The 9,012-nt window shown below is 44.5% G+C and overlaps 1 pseudogene; it reads right to left on the reverse strand.

Moving 5' to 3' along the window:
• Positions 1-4,967: 4,967 nt before the first annotated feature.
• Positions 4,968-9,012, reverse strand: LOC130031587 (40S ribosomal protein S10-like; annotated as a pseudogene).

Here is a 9,012-nt window from a genome sequence, read left to right on the forward strand (position 1 = left end):
GTTTGCTTCTATTTATTTATTTTTTCATTTAATTTTAAAATTCAGGGGAAGCATCCTCAAGTGTAACTCAGGATGCCAGGGCTTCACTCCCTGCTTTTCTCTGCTAACTTGCCTGGAAGCTCAATGTGAGGGTCCAAAGACAAGGTGCTTCTCAGGCCGTGTGGTGCCAGGAGTGGTGCTCAGGTGCCTCCAGGACTACACACAGTGATGCTGGGGATGGCGGGGTACGTGGTGCTGGATTTTGATCAACAGAAGATCTTTCTGGAACCCAATTTATTTTTAAATGTTTTATGGTTTTCTCTAAACAAAAAATACATTATAGAACACACAGGAAACCTACAGCTGTGATTCAGGCAGAAGACTTAGTTTGGCACTAGTGTTAGTTTTATTTTAGGTTTTGTTTTGCTTGTTCATTGTTTTCATTTTTCAGAGTCATATCTGCTAGGACTTAGGGACAATATTCCTAGCTGGATGCTCAGGGGTCATTTCTGGCTGTGCTCTGGGAACCATATGTAGTGCCAAGGATTGAACCTAGGCCTCTAGCTTGCAAAGCATGTGCCTGTTGAGCTATCTTTCTGGCCCTCTTATACTTTATTTGTTTTGCCTTGGGGGCCATACCTATACTCAGGGATCACTCCTGGTGGGGCTCAGAGACCATAAGCAGTCTCTGACCTGGTTAGAACCCAGGTTAGCTGCATGCAAGGTAAGCAAGCCACTTCCTTACCAGCTGTATCCTTTCTTTCTTTTGCTACCCATTTTTAAAATTTTGTTTCAACTGATAATTTTTATTTTGTTTTGGTTTTGGAGTCACACCTGGGGTTGCTCAGTGCCCCAGTGGTGCTATTGAGACCATATGGTACTGAGGATTGAACCTGGGACTGTCATATGCAAAGTGTGCAGTTCAGCACTTTGAGCAACTCCCCAGCCTCTTAACTTTCTATTGCAGTTTTAAGTGCTTACGGGAAAGTATGCATATCATAAGCACAATTCAAACATTTAGCAACTTAAATTAACTCATAAAGTCAGTCTCACAATCGAGAAAGACATTACCGAAGAATTGTACAGGGCTTAAAGTGCCTGCTTTGCAATATGTGGTCACAAGTTCAAATCCCAGGGTCTCACATGCATTAGGTATTATTTAAAGCTTTATTGTTTGGGTCTGGCTGCTCTGCTTATCTGCAATCTCCAGCACCACAAACAGTTCTGCTTGCACAATACTGAAGTTGGTGCAACCACCACAAAAAAAAAAAGTGGGGGGTGTAACCTCCAGAGGGTGAGCATTACAATTAAAAAGATGCTCCAATTGCCTCAGAGGAAGTACAAAGGGCTGAGACCCAGTGACTGATGGTGCAGGGCTCCAGGTTTGATCTTGGCAATACAAGGGCTCCCAGGCACCGCTAGATATAGAGGTATAGTCCTGGTAGACCCTGGCACCACTGAGGAAGTTAAAAGCTAAAATAAATAAATAAATAAATAAAAAACCTAAAAGAACTCACAACTGAGATAGTGTGCAAGTACTGCAATTTGATATGTGACTCCTAGTAAGTACCACACGCTTTTATTTATTTATTTATTTATTATTTATTTTTTTGCTTTTTGGGTCACACCCGGCGATGCACAGGGGTTATTCCTGGCTCATGCATTCAGGAATTACTCCTGGCGGTGCTTGGGGGGCCATATGGGATGCTGGGAATCGAACCTGGGTCGGCTGCGTGCAAGGCAAACACCCTACCCACTGTGCTATCACTCCAGCCCACCACACGTTTTTAAATTAAATTTTTTTGGGGGGGTTGACAGGTTACATCCGGTGATGCTCAGGGGTTACTCTTGTCTCTGCACTTAGGAATCACTTCTGGCAGTTCTTGGTGGGGATCACTTACGATGCCAAGGCAAGCACCCTGCTCACTGTACTATCTCCCTGGCCCCTCCACACGGTTTTTTAGACAGCTCTCAGTCTTTACAACAATCATAATGAAGGGAAGGAGGAGAGGGAGGGAATTAAAATTAATAAAATTTCAAAAGAGAATCACCAACAATCCCCCAGAAAACGAACTATGATCTGACTCTATAACACCAGAACTTGCCTTTGCCTCTTATTGGAAGGGTCACACTTACCGGTGTTAGTTAAATACTTGGATCCCTTCCAGAATGGAAATAATATTGAAAAATGCCTCTGAACATGCTTGTGCAAGTCTTTTGGTTAACACATATATGTGTATTTGCCTTCCTAGAGTTTCAAATATCTGAACAAATCACATGAAAAACTCAAAGGCCGGGGACCTCACATTGACAAAGCAAGTGTTCTATCACTGACACACACACCTGGCTCCTAACTCCAAGTAATTCTTTTTGATTTGAGGACCACAGCCAGCTGTGGCGAGGGTTTACTTCTGCATCTGTGCTCAGGGATTACTCCTGGCAGGGCTCAGGAATCCATATGTGGTGCCAGAAATCAAACTAAGGTTTGCTGCATGCAAGGCAAGAGCCTGATCTGCTATACATTCTCTGGCCCCTACATTTTTTGTTTGTTTTGTTTTGGGGTCATACTTGGTGGTGGTCAGGAGTTACTTCTGGCCCTGTACTCAGGAATTACTCCTGGCAGTTCTTGGGGCACCGCAAAAGATACCAGGAATCAAACCCAGGTCAACTGCATGCAAGGCAAGCAGGGTACCCACTGTACTTTGCTCCAGCCCCTGCAGTTCTCTCTCTCTCTCTCTCTCTCTCTCTCTCTCTCTCTCTCTCTCTCTCTTCACCAAAAGATTTGGGTCAAAAACAATAGTACAGTGGGGGTAGGGCTCTTGCCCTGCATACAGTTGACCAGGGATTGATCTCCATCAGTCCTTATTTTCCCCCAAACTTCACCAGGAGTGATCCCTGAGCACAGAAACAGAACCAAAAATAAACCCTGAGTACTGCTGTGTGTGTCCCCCAAACAACAACAACTACTACAACAACAACAACAACAGGAACATTTAATAACACAATCCACATTTCCTCATAGCCACATTTTGGCTGAACTTGAGAGTTGGTTTAGATCAATGTAGCTTCTTCATGGACCCTGCCACAATGCATATCTACTTATTTTAGCAGCTTATTTAATTTTAATTCAATAATACTTAGGAGAGTCTTCCCCCAGATAACTAACTCTAAAGCTTATTTCCTTATTTCCTTCATGTCTGCTCACATGTTACCTTATCAGGGAGACTTCCCTGTCCTCCCTCCCTATAGAAGTGTCAACTTTCACCTGCATTATGCTTTACCTTACTTTTTCTCCATTTTCTCCCCATCCATTTATTTTCTCTTCCACAATACTGTAAACCCGTGAGGGCAGGTAACTCGTCTTACTTGTGTTACTACTGCTTCTACAGTTCCTGGAATAATGCCTAGTATCTAGTAGAAAGCTGATATATTTGTGTATGTGTGTGTGTGTGTGTGTGTGTGTGTGTGTGTATGTGTGGTGGGGGGAGGAACCATACTTTTTGATGCTTGGAGACTTCTCTCTACTCTGTTTTTCAGGGATAACCCCTTTTGGTGTTTCCATACAAAGGATTCATTCTAGCTTTTTTGAGCTATCTCACTGGCCCTAAAAACTTATTTATTTATTTATTTATTTATTTATTTATTTACCAGACCTGGCAGTGCTCAGGGCTTATTCCTGGCTCTTTGCTCAGGGACTACTCCCGGCAGAGCTCAGGGGACCAGAAAGGGTGCTGGGGATTGAACCCAGGTCAGCTGCATACAAGACAAGCACCCTACCCCCTGTACTATCACTCCAGCCCTGAAACCTTATATTTAATGCATGAATATTAATAGTTACTGAAGAGTTTTCAGCACTTTTTACTACATGTGAACACATTTGATCTCCACAAAATCCTATATTGTGGGCTGACAGCATTATTTGCTCCGTTTAATTTTTGTTTTATTTTTATTTTGGGGCCATACCCAGCTGTGCTCAGTCAGGCCTTACTCCTGGCTCTGTGCTCAGGGATTACTCCTGGTGGGTTTGGGGGATCATATTGTGTGCCAGGGATTGAACTCGGATTAGCCGAATGCAAGGCAAATGCCCTACCTGCTGTACTATCACTCCTGTCCTTGCTCCATTTTATCATGAGGAAATGAACCGAGTAGCATTGTACTCCCAATTATAGAAACATTTGATATATTGTATTGCAACTAAAATTTTAAAAGGCCTTTGAATGTACTAGAGGAGCACCCCACCAAAGATGCCCTTTGTGGGTATGGCGGGTACCCCAGGGAAATGCTGGATATAACCCCAACCAAACAAATATGGGCTGGAGGGTAGGGAGCTTGCCTTACATGTTATTGACCTGGGTTCGATCTCTAGCACCTCATGGTATCCCAAGCCCCACTAGCAGTAATCCCTGAGCACAAAGCTAAGAGTAAACCATGAGCATAGCCAAGAATAGTCCTCCCCCACAACAAAAATATATATCTATTTTTCAGGGGCCAGAGCAATAACATAGCTGGGAGGATGCTTGCATTACATGTGGCTTACCTGGGTTCAATCTCAACACCACATACAGTACTCCAAGCCCTCCAGGAGTAATCTTGAGCACAGAGCCAGAAGTAAGCCCTGAGCACTGGCTGTGGGGGGAAAAAAAAACACCTAAATAAATAAATTTTCAGGGGATGGGGGAAAAATTCTTTAACTGGAGCCAGAGATAAAGTACAGTGAGTAAGGTGCTTGCCTTGCATGTGGCTCACCTGGGTCCAATCCCTGATGCCCCATATGGTCCCATGAGTTTGATAGGAGTGATTCCTGAGTGCAATCAGGAGTTAACCCTGAGCATCGATGCATGTGGCCCTAAAAACAAAAACAAAACTATTTTTCAACAAGTTATTCTTCAGGGTTTTGGTGTCACACCTGACGGTGCTCAAGGCCTACCCCCAGGTCTGTGTTCAGATTAGCATCTGGTGCTGCTCAGGTAACTGTGCGGTGTCAGAGATCACACAGGGTCTGTTTGAATTGATGACCTTTTTAGCTCCTCTGAAGCTGTTTTTTCATTCCCATTCTCCTTTAGGATATTCAAGTTTTTGGTTGTATGTTTGGCCTAGAAAGGTATGCAGTGAATTTGAGATTTCAATGATTTCAGGGCAGTGGCAGCTGATTAGGTTTTGCTCTCAGATGGGCTGCAGTCCCTTTCTCCATCTTTCAGAGGGCTCAGATAGAACTGGTGGTACTGAAGTCTACTTACCTGATGGAGAGTGTTTTTCTGGGGGTGGGGTTACACCCAGTGCTCTTGATAGGCTATTTCCAGTTTATCACTTGGGTTTTTCCTGGTGGTGCACAAGAGTCCAAGTTGCTGGGGATAGAATCCAGACCAGTCATGTGTGAGCCTGTTCTACTATTTTTCTTGCTTTTGTACCTTTGACATTTTGTTGTTTTAGTTGTTTTGTTGTTGTTGTTTTGGCCATATCTGAAGGTGCTCAAGGCTTACGCCTGACTCTGTGCTCAGATATTACTTTTAGTAGGGCTTGAGGAACTAGATCTGGGTCAGCTGGATAAATCAAATGCCTTACTGCTATACTATTTCTCCAGCTCCAGTTATTTAATTTTTGGGGGCCACATCTTCTAGTGCTCAGGGATTCAGTCTGCTGCTGGTGGCTAGGTAAGGTAGGGAACGAGGGAGGTAAGCTTGAGGAAAGAGTGCCTCCACCTCTCTGTGGACCCACCTCAGCTACCAGTGCTTGGGGAAATGACGGACGTGGGTCAGGGCTGGTAAAGTTGGCTATGAGCAACTACCCAGCACAGAGACTTACTTATCACCAGTGTCAGACACAGCTTGACAAAGCAGCCGTCACGCTGTGTCTGGAGTCCACTTGCTCTGCATGGCGTGGGAGATGATCCCTGCCACCTGATTATGTGAGGAGCCATGGACTCAGGCTGGAACAAGGAATTGCTCTTTGCAGGAATAGAAAGTCAGCCCTAACCTTGACACAAGAATTCTGGGTCCACTGCTTTCCTTCAGAAAAAAATTTCTGGAGGAGGTGAAATGGTGAAGCAAGAGAGTTTGATTGTAACTTACTTAGAAAGATGGAGGCCAGAGAGATAATACAGAGGGTAAGGTGCTTGCCTTGCATGTGGGAGACCCAGATTCAATCCTCGTCATCCCATCTGGTCCCCCAAACATGGTCAGGAGCATTCCTGAGTGAAGAGCCAGGAGTAAACCCTGAGCATCGCTGGGTGCGGCCCCCAAACAAACAAAGTGATGGAAGAAAAAAGAAAAAGAGAACACAGGCAGCATCAGAGTGATAGTACACAGAGAGAGAGAGACAGAAGAGAGAGAGGGGAGAGAGGGAGAGAGAAGTAGAGAGAGAGAGAGAGCACCACAGAGTAGAAATAGGCAAGCAAGGAAAAACAAGTGAGATATAAACTGTCTAAGGGAGAACACAGGCTTGAATAGCAAGCCCAGAATAGCTTCGGAAGGAGCTTTGCACAACTCTTCAGAACTTTTTTTTCTGAAGTTTGCATACATAAAAGTTAATCTGAGTACTGTCAGAGAAAAGTCTTGCATTATTGATCATCTCATAATCTCTTGCACAGTTGTTGGTTTCTTTATAACTTTATAATCTCATAGAGTCTTTTGTAGCTTCTCCTTTTCTAAGGGGTCCACCCTTCACTGGGTGGGTCCTTGGATGATGCCTGGGTGATGCCTCAGTTTCTCCTATCCAAAGAGCTCAGGATTTGTATTTCAAAGGGGTGTGGTCTCCATGCCTTGAGGGCTATTTTAGGACTAGAAAAAAATTTTTTTTTGCGGGGGAGGGGAGATATACCGGGGATATTCAGGGGTTTCTCCTGGTTCTGCACTTGTGGTGGTGCTTTGAGGACCATATAGGAGGTTTGGGAGTGAACCAGAATCAGCTGCAGGCAAGGCAAACACCCTACTATCTCTCTGGCCAAAAATATCTTCTTAAGTTTTATCATTTTCCAAAAGTACATGTAATCAGGGTCTCCCTATCTATATGCCTACCACAGATCCCAGGACTCCAACATGCATCTTATATATTCTAGTCCTTAGAGTCATCTTTCCAGTCCAGATAAATGGTGTTTGTTTGTTTTGGGTTTGGGGGCCATACCCAGTGGTGTTGAGGGGCCATGCCTAGCTGTACTGGGGCACTATATGCAGTGCAGCTGCAGTGGCAGGCTAGGTAAGTGCCTTAACTTTTGTTCTATCTCTCCAGCCCCTAAATAAATGGTTTATTTGGGAAATATGAGAGGAGAGATATCTCATGAAGTAAGGAGAGTATACTATAGAGGCAGGAAATTACATACCCCATTCTGGGATAAAGGAACTCCAGAATGTACTGTATTCCATGGTAAATTTTTGAAATCTCTAAAGTCTACTCCCTTTTACTACTTTTTCTTTTCTTTTCTTTATCCTCTCTTCATATATGTCCACAAAGATCTGTATTCCACCTTTCAGAGGTCTAAAATGGCAAAACTACTAAAAAGAAAAGACTATAGACCGAACATGATTGCGACTCAATACCTCTTTTGCAAACCACAACACCCAAAAGGAGAGAGAGAACAAAAGGGAATGCCCTGCCACAAAGGCAGGGTGGGATGGGCAGGGGGAGGATGGGGAGGAGGGATACTGGGAATCAGTGGTGGTAGAGAATGGGCACTGGTGGAGGGATGGGTACTCGATCATTATATAACTGAAACCCAAGCACAAAAATTTGTAAGTCTACAACTGTACCTCATGGTATTTCACTAATGAAAGAAAGAAAGAAAGAAAGAAAGAAAGAAAGAAAGAAAGAAGAAAGAAAAGAAAGAAAGAAAGAAAGAAGAAGGAAAGAAAGAAAGAAAGAAAGAAAGAAAGAAAGAAAGAAAGAAAGAAAGAAGAAAAAGAAACAAACCACGAACAACAAAGAATAAAACTGGCAAATCAGGGACCAGGGAGGTTGCTGAAAGGGCTGGAGCAAATGTTTTGCCTGCAGTAGCCCTGGGAGTAGCCTTGAGCACTGTTGGGTGTTGCCCAAAACAAACAAACAAACAAACAAATGGCAAAACTAGAATGGATTGCAGACGTTATTTTGATCTAACTTCCTTATTGGTCTTGAAAAATAGACTTCCAGGAGAAAATCACGTTTGTGTCTTCTAGGTCTCTGGCTTAGTGCTGAACGTTTTTCTCTTATCTGAGAAAATGTCATGAACTCCTTGGGCATTAACAAATATCCTAATATTAAAGACTCTGAAGATATGTATTCCAAGTGTTCCCCCTCCCCTGCTTTTAAAAAGAGTCTGTATTTATTTGTTTTTGCACTCGGCAATGCTCAGGGATTACTTCCGGCTCTCAACTCAGGAATTACTCCTGGTGGTGCTCTGGGACTATCTGGGATACTGGGATCTAACCTGGGTCATCCCCATGCAAGGCAAGCACCTACTCTGGCCCCGAAAGAGCCTGTTTTTTTCAAATGAAAAAAAAAATTTTTTTTTCCTGACTGTAGGTTTATTGAACACAAGGCAATCTCCAACTTTACTGAGGGGCTGCCCAGGTCCGCGACCAAATCCGCCTCTAAACTGGAATTCGGTTGCTGACCCAGCTCCATCCTCAGCCTCCTTGTCGGCACCAGGGGGCACAGCGCTTCACCGTAGGTCTCTGTAGGCTTCCCCATGGGTGAGTCTTGCAGGCCTCTCGCCCTCCAGACCTTTGGGCCCTGGCCTTTCCGTTTCAGGCCGGCTGCGATGCAGGGTGGCCAGCACGATCTCGGGGGAGCAGGTGGAGGTAATCCCGGAGATACTGGATCCCTCATCGGTGAGATACCAGTAGAAGTGTCTCCAGGAAACTGCTCCTTCACGCAGCCCTGGGATTTGAGAGACTGTATGGCCTGCATGACGTGCTGGTTGGGCACGTTCTTGTCTGCCAGCTCTGGGTGCTTGGGCATGTGCACGTCCTTCTTGGCCACCATCACCTCCTCCTTGAAGAGGAGCTCGCAGATGGTGATCTGGCTCTTCTTGGGCATCAACATCGTGGTGGCTGCTGCGTC

The sequence above is a fragment of the Sorex fumeus genome, unplaced genomic scaffold, assembly GCF_029834395.1.
Source record: "Sorex fumeus unplaced genomic scaffold, SorFum_2.1 ptg000047l, whole genome shotgun sequence".
In the NCBI taxonomy this organism is placed as follows: Eukaryota; Metazoa; Chordata; class Mammalia; order Eulipotyphla; family Soricidae; genus Sorex; species Sorex fumeus.